Source organism: Eptesicus fuscus, chromosome 15 (genome assembly GCF_027574615.1).
Source record: "Eptesicus fuscus isolate TK198812 chromosome 15, DD_ASM_mEF_20220401, whole genome shotgun sequence".
In the NCBI taxonomy this organism is placed as follows: Eukaryota; Metazoa; Chordata; class Mammalia; order Chiroptera; family Vespertilionidae; genus Eptesicus; species Eptesicus fuscus.
This window is the reverse complement of record NC_072487.1, coordinates 8,418,062-8,433,033: the sequence shown is the minus strand read 5'-3', so window position 1 is coordinate 8,433,033 and position 14,972 is coordinate 8,418,062.

The following is a 14,972-nucleotide window of genomic DNA, read 5'->3' as shown; positions in this document are numbered from 1 at the left end:
GAGGGTGTGAGAACAAAGAACTGTGTATGAGCCAGCATCAGGGTGGAAAACCCCAAGGCACCCAGGACAAAACACCTCACACCCACCTCAACTAGATGGGGGAGAGAACTAGAAAAGGCCTCAGCCCATCTTTTTTTAAATGGCCCAATGGGAGACAATGAGACCTAGATGATGTATGAGGAAAACTATTAACTCCATAGTACTCAGCCAGTGAGGAACCGGAGGAGGGGCTCTCACACCCTAAGGATAAACAGCCTGTGCTCGCTGCTCTGCGTGTGCCTGTTCACCTGGACACCGCTCTTGCAAGAATGAATTAAAGGTCTCGTTTTTGCTGTACTTCTGTCTCCGAGTCCGTTATGTGAATTCAGACAGGTGAGCATTTCTCACTGCGTGAAGTGACATTTCTCAGGTTCCAAAGTCCCCCGCCCCTTAAACCAGTCCTAGAAAAGGTGCAGCTGGGCTCCAGCAGAGTCAGAAGCAAGGCCAGAGTCCAGAGCTTCTGTTCCATGTTGCAGCCGGTGTGGCTCAGCATTCAGTCCAGATTCAGTCCACCAATCTAGTGTAAGGAGTCCCCTGTGGGCGCAGGAAAGCACAGCCCCAAGCAGCAGGAGTCCCAAGAGGGCCTGGTGAGTGCACGAGAGAGAGAGAGAGAGAGAGAGAGAGAGAGAGAGAGAGAGAACAAGGGAACGTTCATTGGAAGTTTAAATATTTAGGTTTCGAGTGCTTTCAGTGGCCACGTCCATCCTGGCCACTGACTTATTTCCAGGTGTGATTGACAGGCAAGCAGGTAGGCACCTTCCCACATCACTAAGACCTTACTGGGCATATGTCTAGCTGTTCTTCCCTTTCCTCCTTTCCTGTTAAATAACAGCCAGGTTATTACAACAGCATGAATTATAATAAAATAACCACAGAAAAATATCTCACATTCTGCATGTCAATTCTGTAGAGGCTTGATACCATTTTATACCAATGATTGTAACAATAATCAGTTATAATCATTAATGTATTTTATCCTAAATAATATTGACACATACCATGCTCAAAAAGTAATATTCCCAATTGAGATTTAAAATGTAATTGGAGTGAAATTTGCTTTGTAGTATGTCTATTAATTTAATGTTTAAAAATATTGTAGCTGGAAAATGTAGTTGATGATAGTGTTAACTTACTGGGTTGTTATAACATTTTGCTGACTTAGTTCATTGAATAAAAGGGGACATCTGTAAGCCTTTCAACAATAAAGATACATTTAAAAATAAATAAATAAAAATGCTTAAAACAGTGCCTGAAGCATAGCAAATATTCAATAAATTATATTTATTATATTATATTTATTACATAATTTACAATATATGTTAGCCTCAGTTACAGTTAGAGTTGAATGTAGTTTTACATTCCACCCCTGATTTTTTTTGGTTCTTGTTCAACTTTTCTATACTTAGATTAAGATCTTAATCTTCATTTAAAAGTCTAGAATTGCATCTTTCATTCCAGTAAATACTTCTTCCACATTTACAAATGTTATGAATGCCTTAACAATTCCAAATGTTCTCTATAACTATGATCTGGCTGTTGGGCCCCACCAAAAAATAAAATCTTATAGAAAATAACCAATTAAACATATCACAAGAGTAAATGCATTTTTTTTTCAAGGAAATGTGTATGGTAAACAATGTTTTAAAATATAGTTTTGCTTTAGCATTTTCTTTTCAGATTCTCTACTAAGAAAATGTTAAATCAAAAACAAATGTTGTTAATATGAGATTTTCAAACAAAATGTTTCTTTTTTTAAAAATATATTTTATTGATTTTTTACAGAGAGGAAGGTAGAGGGACAGAGAGTCAGAAACATGGATGGGAGAGAAACATCGATCAGCTGCCTCCTGCACATCCCCTACTGGGGATGTGCCCGCAACCAAGGTACATGCCCTTGACCGGAATCGAACCTGGGTCCTTTCAGTCTGCAGGCTGATGCTCTATCTACTGAGCCAAACCGGTTTCGGCACAAAATGTTTCTGATAAATATCAATAGACATAGAAACTTATTCAAAGATTTATTAGATGTTTTATCCTCACATACAAAAAGTAGAATGAGTCATACTCCTCAGACTTTGTTCTTATAAATGTCATAAGTAGTGACATTAGTGGAGACCAAATTGTTCAAACTGAGGTCAAACTGAATTTTGAATACAATAACACGATGGCATCGTGATCTCCGTTACTTTAGATTCTCTTAAACATTAACCCATTTCTCATTGACCGCCTCATTCAGTGGGAAACAGAAAAGGCTGTGCTTAAGATTATGATATGTGCTGACCAACAGGGGGCAGCAATGAACCAAGGAAGGCCCTGGCCAGCAGCCAGAAGGCCCCGATAGGCCCTGATTGCCAACCAGGCATAGGGACCCTAAACATGCACAAATTTTGTGCACTAGGCCTCTAGTATTAAACCTAAAACTGGCTTAATTTACCTACATGTGATGCTTCCTTTATAAAATGTTAGTGAGTCCATGGTTCTATAAGATAGCCATAAACCATGTGACCTCAGTAATAAAAAAGTTTTGATTTGGGGCTGCTGGTGAGAGAGAATATAGACATTTTCAAGTTTCAGAAATGATTCTTTCAGGAGGTTACAGGTTTAAAGGGTCTCTTTGGTAAGGGAGTCCATTAAGTATAAAGCAGGACACAGATAAAGCTAAGAGGAATGAGGTCCATTTTCCAGAAAGAGTGTTCTGATAAGCTCAATAAGTTGTGAATACCTAGCCCAAGTTAAGATTCAAGTCCCTGCTGAGAATCAGATATAAGTCAGGAACGGAGGGAGAGCTCTATTGATATAGGCTATGCGTGCATGGAAGAGACTAATCTTGTACATAAGCTCCCCAAAGACTCCTGCCAGACACACAGGATTTGGACTTAAGTCAGTGAGCCTACTTCTGAGTACTACCAATACAGTTGACATTATTTCTACCCAGTTGAGGTTGAGCTGTTAAGATGCTACCAGATCTAGACCATACCAGCAGGTAAAGGTCTCTCATCTCTCAAATGATCAGAGGAAAGGATCGACAGGTAACAGGATTCCAAAGGCAAGCTCAAGCAGAGTCTGATTATTTCAGAAGGTGCCTCACCAGAAAATGCTGAGTTTGGTTCCAGGGTCTTAAATGCATCAGAAAGTACGCCCTCCTCCTCTAGAGGAGGCCTCCACATTATCTTGTGCTGGGACACTAAACTTGAGAGAACTTGACCTGACTTCCTAAATGGAACCTGCTCCTTAACCCAGGAGGATGGAGACTAGTCCTTTCTTCTGGGGTCAGCGACCTTTGTCTTGTCCTCTACAAACTTAACAACTGAGTTATAACTAGTTAACTGCAAAGTAAAAAATATACAGCTGCTTCAGTTCAGACTTGCTGTAGAGTAGGTTTATCAAATTGTCTGTTAATTTAACTCCTATCTTCATAATCTAGTTCCGTCTTTTTTGGGAAAGTGAATAATGCTGCCAAATGCTGAGCATTCACAGTCTTGCTCTCCAGTGCGTTTTCCCCAGGAACTGGGCTTCTTCCCCATGCTTCTCTGATAATCAGTAGGGTGGACCTTAACCAACCCTGAAAATGCAGAAATGGACACTCAAGTCCTCAAAGCCCCTGAGACGTTCGAATGTGCCTATCTGAGTTTACTGAGTTCTGGCTGCATCTTGCCCTTTGTTTTAGGATTGCCTTCTGTGTTCCTGGGCCCGGCCGCCTGGGTTAGTCTGTGTTGAGCAGATATACCCCTGATCCTTATTCATATAGAAGCCAGCATTTTGACCAGAGGAAGATTTACCTTGAGGCTAATTGAGCTTAAGCTTCAGGGCCTTTCACTCGCCTGGTCCCTGTCAGAGCTGAGAACTGACAAGTGTTCTGCATGGAAAAGGAACATTCTGATAGAATCCGAAAGCATTTCTAAGTAAGCCATTCTGGTCACTTTTCCAAAAAGATCTAAGAAGAAAGAGCAGAATCTCTAAGACCCCAGTTATGTCCTGTGATTCCTTTTCTTTTCTCAATAAATAGTCAAGTTTGTACCTACTTTTGTATTATTTTTCTTAAAGAGTGTTCCCCCACCTCTGGCAAATAGCTTACGGCCTGCTTTTCGGCATTAACCTGTTATTTTTGCAGCCTGCGATGTTCTTGCCTTGTTCACTGGTGGGTGAGAGATAGGAGGATGTCCCTCGGTGTTACTCAGTTCACACCTGGGAATGTATTAGCTGTGCAAGCACTCACACTAATTGTCTAAACCTCCGATAGGTTTGTCTGGGACAGTCGCTGCCTCTCCTGCTCCATAATTGGCTCAGTGGTGACTTACATTTTCTTGTTGCTAACTTGCTTTTTTCTTCTTGTCTCAGCTTCCTGGCCTATTTAGCTTTTTATTTCTTCCCCATAGAACACTCTTTGATGAGAAATGTTACAAGAAAATCGTCGTGACTCTCTTAATCCGTGAAACAATTAATTAAAATTCATGGAGCATTCCCTATAGAAACACCTTTCTATAAAAGAAGCTAGTTAGTTCCCCTGCCTCAACAATCTCCATATCTTTATAACACAATCTGCTTAAAGATGCAGAGGCAGGCCCCCTTCTGGGCTCTGGTTCATCGCCAAACTGGATTCTCTGACTGACTTCTTCCATAAAAGACAAAAGCTGTCAAATTAGGTAAAAAACAAAACCCAGCAATGTGCTGCTCACAAAAAAACTTGCTTCAGACCAAGTGATAAAGGGCTGAAAACAATGGGGTAAATCAAGAGATACCCAGCAAGTGTAAACATGGGAAAAGGCAAGAATGTTAATGTTTCATCAGAAAAGCTTAGATATAAGATTCAAGATAGTAACCATGTAAAGAAGGATGTTCTTTTTAAAATTAGTTTTGTATGTTTTTATTGATTTCAGAGAGAGAAAGGGAGAGGGAGAGAGAGAGATAGAGATATCAATGTTAGAGAGAATCAGAGGTCAGATCACCTGCCTCCTGCACGCTCCCTATTGGGGATGGAGCCTGAAACTCAGGCATGTACTCTGACCAGGAATCGAATCATGACCTCCTGGTTCATGGGTCGATGCTCAAATACTGAGCCACACCAGTCTTTCAAGAAGGATGTTCTTAAATTGAAATAGGCACAACTCATGTTGCTGTCACAATCTTAGCCCAGTATGTATCCATATAGAAAATATATGCTGTATTACAAATGTAAGAGAAATTGATAAAAATTGAATTGTGTTATAAATCTCATGAAATTATTTGAAGGTTAAAGGCCAAAAGCAAGTAAGGAAAGTGAGAAACTAACAGTGATAAACTATAATATGTGTGTGTATATATATATATATACACATATATGTGTACATCAAGCATGTCAAACTCATGGCTCACGGGCCACATGGGACCCACAACAAATATTTTTTGGCCCAGCCAATATAATTATATGTAAGAAACACTTTAATAAAAATGTCATAACTTAATTTTTACAATATTCTATTTAAAATAATATTGTTAATAATGAACTACAACGTTTGCTAATGACTGATTACTATAATTGTGTTGCATTCATTTCCCTTATGCGCCTTATGCACAGGTGCACTATTTCTCTCCACTAATACTAGCAGCGAATATTTTAGCAGCCGATTGCCATGTCATTAATCTTGGACTCACTTGTTTGGTGTGCACAACAGAAAATATTTTGCTTTTGGAGAACAAGAAAAATAGGTTTATTTGCATTATGCTTATTAATTCGTGCAGTTATTCAGTGTCTGGTAAATTAATGTTCAAGAAAAAAATACTAATTTTTATTAAAATGTTCTATTATTTTATGTTAACGATTACTCATTTATTTTAGCCCTTTGTATTCAGCATGTATCTAGAAAAATACACCTATGTTTCTATGAAAATTTAAGCTTTTGTTTTTTGCAGCCCACATAAACTTAAACCTTGTGTATTTGGCCCATGTTAGCCTTTGAGTTTGACATGCGTGGTGTACATGTGTCCATAAACACATGTACATGTATATGTATTATGCATTTTTCTTATACCCACTTACGAAAGAACTAGAGGCCTGGTGCACAAAATTCGTGCAGTGGGGGGGAAGTCCCTCAGCCTGGCCTGCACCCTCTCCAATCCGGGACCCCTGTGGGATCAGGCTTAAAATGGCAATCAGACATCCTTCTCACAATCCGGGACCACTGGCTCCTAACTCCTCCCCTGCTGGCCTGATCGCCCCCTAACTGCTCCCCTGCTGGCCTAATTGCCCCTAACTGCCTCTGCCTCGACCTCTGCCACCACGGCTTTGTCTGGAAGGACATCTGAAATGACGTCTGGAAGGTTGTTTGTCTGTCCAGTCTAATTAGAATAGTCAGTCCTCGGGTTACATTAAACTCAATGTACGTCATTTTGTGGTTACGTAGCCATCTCCCATTTATTTATATAAAAAAAAGTTCCATCATTTTGACGTATGTACATATGTGCTTTATGTTTTTTTATTTTTTATTTACCACAAGTAAAGGTCAGGAATTGTTATCTTTCTTTTAATTTTTTTTTTTTTTTTTTTTACTGTTTCACTTAATTACCGCTGTGTATGTGCTCCATGTGAGTGACATAGGTGCTTACATAGGTGGGTTCCAATTTATGGTGAAAATTGCATTACGTTGTGCTGTAGGAATGGATCTCCGATGTAACCCATGGACCTACTGTATTACGCTTTTATTAGTATAGATTACTAACTATATTCCCTGTGCTGTACTTTACTTCCCCATGACTGTTTTGTAACTAACAATCTCTACTTCTTGATCCCTTCACCTTTTTTTAAATCCTCACTCAAGGTCGTGTTTTTATTTATTTGAGAGAGAGAGAGAGAGAGAGAGAGAGAGATATTCGTTGATGTGATAGAGAAACATATTGCCTCCAAGACATGCTCTGACTGGTCATCAAACCCACAACCTATGTATGTGCCCTAACCGGGATCAAATCCACAACTTTTCTGGTGTACAGGAGAATGCTCTAACCCAGCAGCTGCCAACCTTTCAGACCTCACGGACCACCAGTGGTCTGCTCTAACCAACCGAGCCACCCAGCCAGGCTCACTGCTTCTTAGCGCTGGCCCCTAAAGATCAGGGCCAGGTAGGCTCGGGGAGGGGCTGTGGAAGGTTGAGGCACCACAGGTCACCCCACATCCAGCCTCTGTGGAGGCTCCAGGACCATGGTGTGCCCTGTCCCCCCGCCTCTGTGGAGGTGTGGCGCCAGGACCAGGTCTGCACCCATGCCTCTGTGGCTGCCTCTGCGGAAGGGGCAGCACTGGGACCGGGACTGCGTAGCCCCCCCTCCCACTGCCTCTGTGGAAAGGGGGTCGCTGGGACCGCCATGGCTGGCCTGGTGGCACAGGCTTGCTGGCCCCACCCCCTGCCCACTGGTCGTTCTGGAAGGTCATCCAGAAAGTCGTTTGGCTGTCCAGTCTAATTAGCATATTACTCTTTTATTATTATAGATATCATGTATTTGGTTGAAAATAAAGTTAAACATTTTAAGATAGAGATTTCTTAGGTAATATTCTCTGATAATAATCAAATCAAAAGTACATTGTAATTTTATTGCCAAAAGATTGATACCCTTACTATTGATGAATCAAAAAAATATGACAAAACATATAGAAACAAATACAGCAAAAGCTTTATTCAGAGGAAATGCATAGCTTTGCATACTAAAGAAGATATACTGCAATATAAGGAAATTAGTACTAATTTTTAGAAATTAATACAAAAAACAACAAAAGAAACCTTCAGGAGATCATAGGTAATGGTAAAACATAAAATTAGTGAAAAGGAAAAAAATTGATTGAAATAAACTATAAAGAAAAATTTATAGTCTCTTTGAAAAGACAAAATAGAAAAACTGCTATAAGCCTAAGAAAAAAAAGTTTAAAAATATGTAAGATTACAATAAGAAAGGAAACAAAACTATAGATACAAGAAAACTAAGATGATAATAAGAAAACATCACATGGGATATTACATAACAAATTCGAAAATGTAGGAAGAATTATTTATTCAATTTGACCTGAATTCTACTAAATTTTTAAAAGTAGAAAACTTCTTTTAAGAAATGAGATTTTTAGCCCTAACCAGTTTGGCTCAGTGGATAGAGCGTCGGCCTGTGGACTGAAGGGTCCCAGGTTTGAGTCCGGTCAAGGGCATGTACCTTGGTTGCGGGCATATCCCCAGTAGGGACTGTGCAAGAGGCAGCTGATCGATGTTTCTCTCTCATCGATGTTTCTAACTCTCTATCCCTCTCCCTTCCTCTCTGTAAAAAAATCAATAAAATATATTTTTAAAAAAAAGAAAAGAAATGAGATTTTTAGATCTACCCTTTAAAAGGTACCAATACCCAATATCCGATGAGTTCACAGGTGCAGAACAGATAATTTCATGATGTTTAAATTATTCTTGGCCTGAATGAATAAAAGACTCTTATTTTACTCATGAAGCCAGCATAATTCTAATGCCAGAAACAATTTTATTTTTAAGGGAAAAATACCACTTATTTTCAATGGTACAAAAATGTTAGAAAGTGAATCTGGAAATATATTTTAAAAATATGTAAAATTTATTCAAGAAAGATAAGAATGGTTTATTATCATAAAATGTATCAAAGATTAAATAAGAAAAGCTTATGTTTCTATCCATGCATACTGAATATAATTTTATAAAATTTAACAGGCATTTAAATAAATAAAAACTTTAACCAAAACAGTGCCACAAGTGGGTTATTTAAATAATGTATAGATTTTTTCACCCAAACAAATTGCAAAACACTAATGTAGAACTAGTCAAGGATACATCCCAGAATTTCATTGCACTCTTTTCCTTGGTAGCTCAGTTTACTGTGATGGGTTAGCATTAATCATAGGATAAGACACTTATAAATATCTTCTTTATCTCCTCTTTATTAAAGACTAGAGGCCTGGTGCACAAAATTTGTGCACTTGTGGGGGGGCGGTGTCAGTCCCTCAGCCCAGTCTTTGTTCTCTCGCAGTCTGGGAGCCCTCGGGCAATGTCCGACTGCCAGTTTAGGCCCGCTCCCCATGGAGAACAGGCCTAAGCTGACAGTCAGATATTTTTAGCGCTGCCGCAGAGGCAGGAGAAGCTCCCACCACGGCTGCTGCACTCACCAGCTCTGAGCCCGGCTTCTGGCTGAGCACTGACCAGCAGGGGGCAGCTCCTGCGTTGAGTGGGATTGGGCCAAAACCGGCTTTCTGACATCCCCTGAGGGGTCCTGGATTGTGAGGGCGCAGGCCAGGCCAAGGGACCCCACCGGTGCAGCATGATCAGATCAGATGCAGGAGTTTGGCCAGCTGGGGAGGGACCATGGGAGGATTCCAGGACATGTCTGGCCCATCTTGCTCAGTCCTGATCAGCCGGACCCCAGCAGCAAGCTAACCTACCAGTTGGAGTGTCTGCCCTCTGGTGGTCAGCACATGTCATAGTGAGTGGTTGAGTGGCCTTAGCATATCATTAGCATATTACGCTTTGATTGGTTAAAAGGACGACCGGACACTTAGCATATTAGGCTTTTATTATATAGGATTACATTTTCTCACCACAATTCCGGAACCTGCTATCCTTATACATAGATGGAACTTCTTCCTCTCTGAGCCTTGGAGGGTGATGTGAAAATTACTGAAATTCAATTACTCACAGTGTTTTTCTTTGGGGAAATGGGCTTTTGGGAGAACTGTCCCCACGAGTCATTTTCAGCAGTTCCTCCACCCATTTCTGTTGTAAGTTCGGGGACCAACTACTGCAAGGTTAGACTTTTTAGTAACAGGTTCTGTGACTGTGCCCTCACAGACCCACACGGTGCTGCCCATTTGACTAAGTCAATTACAGGACTGCTGATACAGTGACATTGTGAGTGCTTGAGAGAAGATGGGAGAAATCCGCCACAGCAGCTCCTGGGTCCTCTAAAGTGCACCTCGTCCTTTTCCAGAAGGCGGGGCTGCGATCCCGGCAACAGGACAGCACCCTGAAAAGATGTTCCTGGGGGTGCAGTGCTTCCTGTCTTCATGCCAACCACGATGTGCCCAGCTGGCTCACACTCTACCTCATCATAGACAATTGGGCTCAAATTCGAAATGCAAACCAACAGTTACGTCACCACAAAAAGACTGTTTTCCGTGCTGAGTTTAAAGGCTTCATTTGTTTAAGTCAATTACCTGGTAACCATCTGGAGGGAAGCCTGTAAAAGCTGGAGAAAAGCCAGGTCCTCGAGGAGAGCCCAGGATATCCTCGGGCTGCAGCCCTGTTAGGGAATGGGCTCACCAGACCATGCTGTGAACTGGCCCAGCTGCATGATGGCCGGAGCCCAGGGCCACAAGAAAGCAGGGCCCCAGCGAAGAGTGAGGAAGGCACTCTCCCCTTCCCAGCATGAGAAGTGGGGACCTCCAAGGGACTGAAACCTCTGCTCAGAGAATGCTTGGTACTGGGATGGAGTGGATGAGAGGCTCTGCCAAGCTATCAGCCAAAGGCCCACTGCACCGCTAGCCTGGTGTGAAGACATTGCCCTCATGCCCTGCCCTGGGACAGCATGGCATACTCTCAATTCCGACCCTCCCCACATGTACACCCAAGTCTCCACAGGGGAGGAGGATGCTAAAGGGACATCCTCCCTTACCAGTGTGAGTTGGTCAGTGCTCCTGGTGAAAACTGACCGAGTCTGGGAAGGGGGAAGTGGAGCAGAGCCTGGATCACCAGGGGGTAGGTAGCTGGAAGCCAAAAAACTATGATAGAGAGACTAGAGGCCCGGTGTACAGATTCGTGCACAATGAAAGGAAATTAATTAGCAGGTGGCCGGCAGGGTGGGACTGGGCCAGATGGGCCGGACACACCCTGGAGCCAACCTCCCGTGATCCCTCCCCAGCCTGCCACATCTGGGGCGGTGCTGGGGCTCAAAAGGCATCTGTGGAGTAAGAGGAGTCTGGCAGGTGGGGTGTCTTGGCCTGGCCTTCGGGGATTGGGCCAAAACTGAGAGGTCCCAGAATGTGAGAGGGCACTCTGTAAAGTTGTTGTCGCTCAGCAGCTCCTGCTTTGAGCATCTTCCCCCTGGTGGTTAGTGTGTGTCATACCTACCGGCCAGTCTGCTGTTTGACCAGTTGGCCAGTTGCTTAGCCTTTTATATATATAGATGAGGAAACTTCAGGAGGCAAGACCATGTAAGCCTTTACTCCACATGTGTTCCACTGCCCCATTGAACTTCAATTACAAAACATAAATTCAAAGATAAAATTATGAATTTCAAGATGGCAACCATAGAGCATTGAACCCCAAACAAAAGTCCTTCTAAGCATGAAGCCCTGTGCAACTGCACAGCAGGCACATCCTGCTGGCAAACGGAGAAATTCCATTAACCTGGGAGACGGTTGTGTAAGTGAAACAGCAACGGACTAAGCATAGGCGCCTTTAGCAGGGATTGGCTTGGCCATTAACTATGCTGTTACCCGGGATGTCATCGAACCTCCGTTTCCCCATCTATAAAATAAGGATCTTTTCAAGTTCTAGTGCACTAAGTTGGAATCTCTAGGAGTGAGACCCAAGAATCTGTGTTTTTACATAACTCCCAGTTCTTGCTACCCAAAGTGTGATACACAGACCAGCAGCCTTAGTATCACCTGGTAAAGTGTTAGAAATGCAGAATATCGCCCCAGAATTCAGTAGTCACTTTCATAAGATCCCCAAGTGATTTGAATGCACATTAAAGTTTGGGAAGCACTGATTTTCATGATCAGCCCGTTATAGGAGCCATCAATGTAGACTATCTCCAAGGCCTCATTCAGCGACCAACATTATAATTTTACGTGACAACTCAACACCAACAGCAGTTAGTGCCCGCATTAGGGGATTAGGTAAATTCATTAAGAAGGGTCTTGCTTTCACTTATGTTTTAAGTCCGAAACATGTGTTTGTTTAAATGGTTTTATTCTGTTTTCATTACAGTCCTTAGTGACTGTTTACTCACACTAATTGACTTAATCTTTCCACTGTGTTTAGGAAAAAAGAGGAAGGGATTTTACGCTAATGTTTTTACCTACCAGTCTCTGCAATTTAAGCATAGCCCTCCCCTTAAACTTAAGGAGATTCATTTACTAAAATAATGACTATGTTAATTTTAGGACAACTCTTTTCCAACATTGGACTTCAATTTCCTTTCCGTCTTTAGCTGGAACATGTATATTATGTTCTTCAGAGCAAATAGATTGCATTAGATAAAATTTGTGCTGAAATTTTATCCTGTATCAATCTTTTGAACAAATATGCTAATTTCCATGGAAACTGGAGATAAGACTGACCAATTTTCCAGATTATGCATTTTATATTCAGAATCTCTTCAGACTGCAATGAGTACTGACTATAGGAAACTCACAGTCCTACACCTTCTTCCTAGCAGAGCCTACATTATGTATTTTTCAGCATGAAAAATATCAGGGAGCAATTTTTTCTCTCATATGATTTGTGTCAATTTAAAGAACATTTTTCTAAGTTACATTGACAAAAGGCATGAGATGATGAGTTTTCAGCCAGTCAGATCTTAGAGTCTTAATTCTTTGATTTTGAAGCTTCTTGGAGTCTGAGATATTTCTCATGATGGATGAAAGGGGAAGATCATAAAACAATTCGCTAAGCATCATCACTTTGCATGAATTATTGGCTCATTCCAGGGAGTATGGTGGCAGGCAGGCTTACAATGGAATGGGTTTTGTTCTTTTTCCTGGTTCATGTTTAAGCATCTTCTAAGAGGATCTCAGATCTGCCATGTAGCTATCATAGCCCAGAATTCTTCTGAAAATTTGAGAATATGTCCAATGGGTTGAAATAGTACCTTTTTGAACCTGTTCTCTCTCTCCTTACCTCCAATACAGATTACTGGATATAGAGGGGTAGTAATAGGCAAAAGATTAGAGAGAGGGTCAAAAAAACCCTATACCACTGCTTCCGGATATAAATGAATAGGTAATAATTGATTATTTTAAGGTATGAACGTTATTTCTCTCCCTACTGCTAGAAAATACAAGTGTGAGCAGTACCACCCTTATCCCTAAACAGCAGGAGTCTCTGCCCCTCCCTGGCCATGATCGTGCCCCTTCTTCATGAAATAAAGCATCTACAGGACCAAATGGATGTGGCCCCTTACAGCATGCACACACCCGGGCCCCTTCCTTTAGACCAGGCTTTAGATTCCTGGGCAACTGGAATTCCCACACAGACTGTTCTGAGCCCATTTCCAGAGTCTGTGTGGGCCTGATTTGTCTGTTGTTCTTGTTTTTGAGGCAGATGGCAAAGTTCATCTGTGCTCCTCCAAGCCAAGTGATGCCAAGGGGTAGCTGTTGGCAGAGAGGACTAGGATGGAGCATGCTACAGGGTCCAGAATATCTACACCATCAGGCAAAAAACCCTCCAGGTTGCAAAACTGAGCCACGTGTGGGAAAAGAAGGATGGTGTGTGAGCTCCATCTTGGGGTGGAAATCCCAGGGGTCCAAGAGTTCTCCATTCAAAACTGATGTTGTGAAGGTAGATTTCTCAGGACACACGGATAGAATCTGGAACTTGAAAGCATCAGTGTGTGTTTGAATTTCAGCTTGGCACCTATTAGCTGAGTGACTTTGCTCTAGTTCTTTAACCTCTCTGAATCTGAGCTTCCTTGTTTCTAAAACAAGGATAATGATGCCAAGCACAACAGATTCATTTTGCATAACAAGTGAATAAGAGGTTTTAAATAAACGCATGCATGCAGGCTGTTCTGTGATGAACTATGTCTATATACCTCTCTGGAGAAACAGGTTCTTAGATTCTTAAGAAGCCACAGGTAATATTAAAACATATCTTGAATGTCAGCAGCCAATCTTTCAATTTAAGACTTTTTTGAAGAGTTTACCTACAGGCACTAAGCTTCTCCTGACTAATGTAAATCAACTCTTCGTTAAATTTCAGCTGTAGAACATGAAGCACCTGCTGTGACAGAGTCTGATTGGGCTTGCTCAGGCTCATTCTCGAAGCCAGTGGTTCTTAAAACAGTTTGTCCTCGGGTCCCCTTTGTAACTCTTAAAAATTATTAAGGAACCCATAAAGATTTTTTGTTTAGTTGGTCTGTATCTATCAATAATTACCATATTGAAATTAAAACTGAGAGAATTTTTTTTAAAAAAAACAAGAGAACATCAAATAATTTCTCCTATTTTAGTGACTCATGGAAATCCATCTTTTTTTTTTTTCCTGAGAAAGTCTTTATTTTTATTTTTATTTTATTTTTATTTTTTTTTATTTTTCTACTGTGGCTGTACCATTTTAATTTTTTTTTATTTTTTAAATTTCTTTATTGATTAAGGTATCACATATTTGTCCTCATGCCCCCATTCCCATCCCACACCCCTCCCCACACATGCCCCCACCCCCCCTGTTGTCCCCAACCGCTGGTTAGGCGCATATGCTTGCACACAAGTCCTTTGGTTGATATCTCCCCTTTACCTCCACCCTCCCCTACCCTCCCTCTGGAAATCCATCTTTAGTCTTTCATATTCTGTGATGAATTTTAAATCCTGCTTATTATTGTTTCATGGACAGAGAAAACCCAAATAGAATTTACATGGATTTTCACATGCTTCTCTTGGCCTGAATCATCACACCTTTACCTGAATATAAGTTTTTAAGATGTATCTTTTTATAGACATGCTGAAATATTTACTAACAATGGTGCTGGACACTTCCTATCACATGTCAGAGCATTACCTTTCATTACTTACAGTGCTCACCTTTGCACTTCTCCTCTCTCTTCATCGCATGAACACCTGCACTTCCACAGGCTTGATCTGCTATATTCCTTACAGTCCCACCTAGTTCTGCTCCACACATCCATCCCCCGCTCCCTCCTCAGTTAGCCACTTGAATCATTGCTCTTAAGATGTATGACTTCTCCCA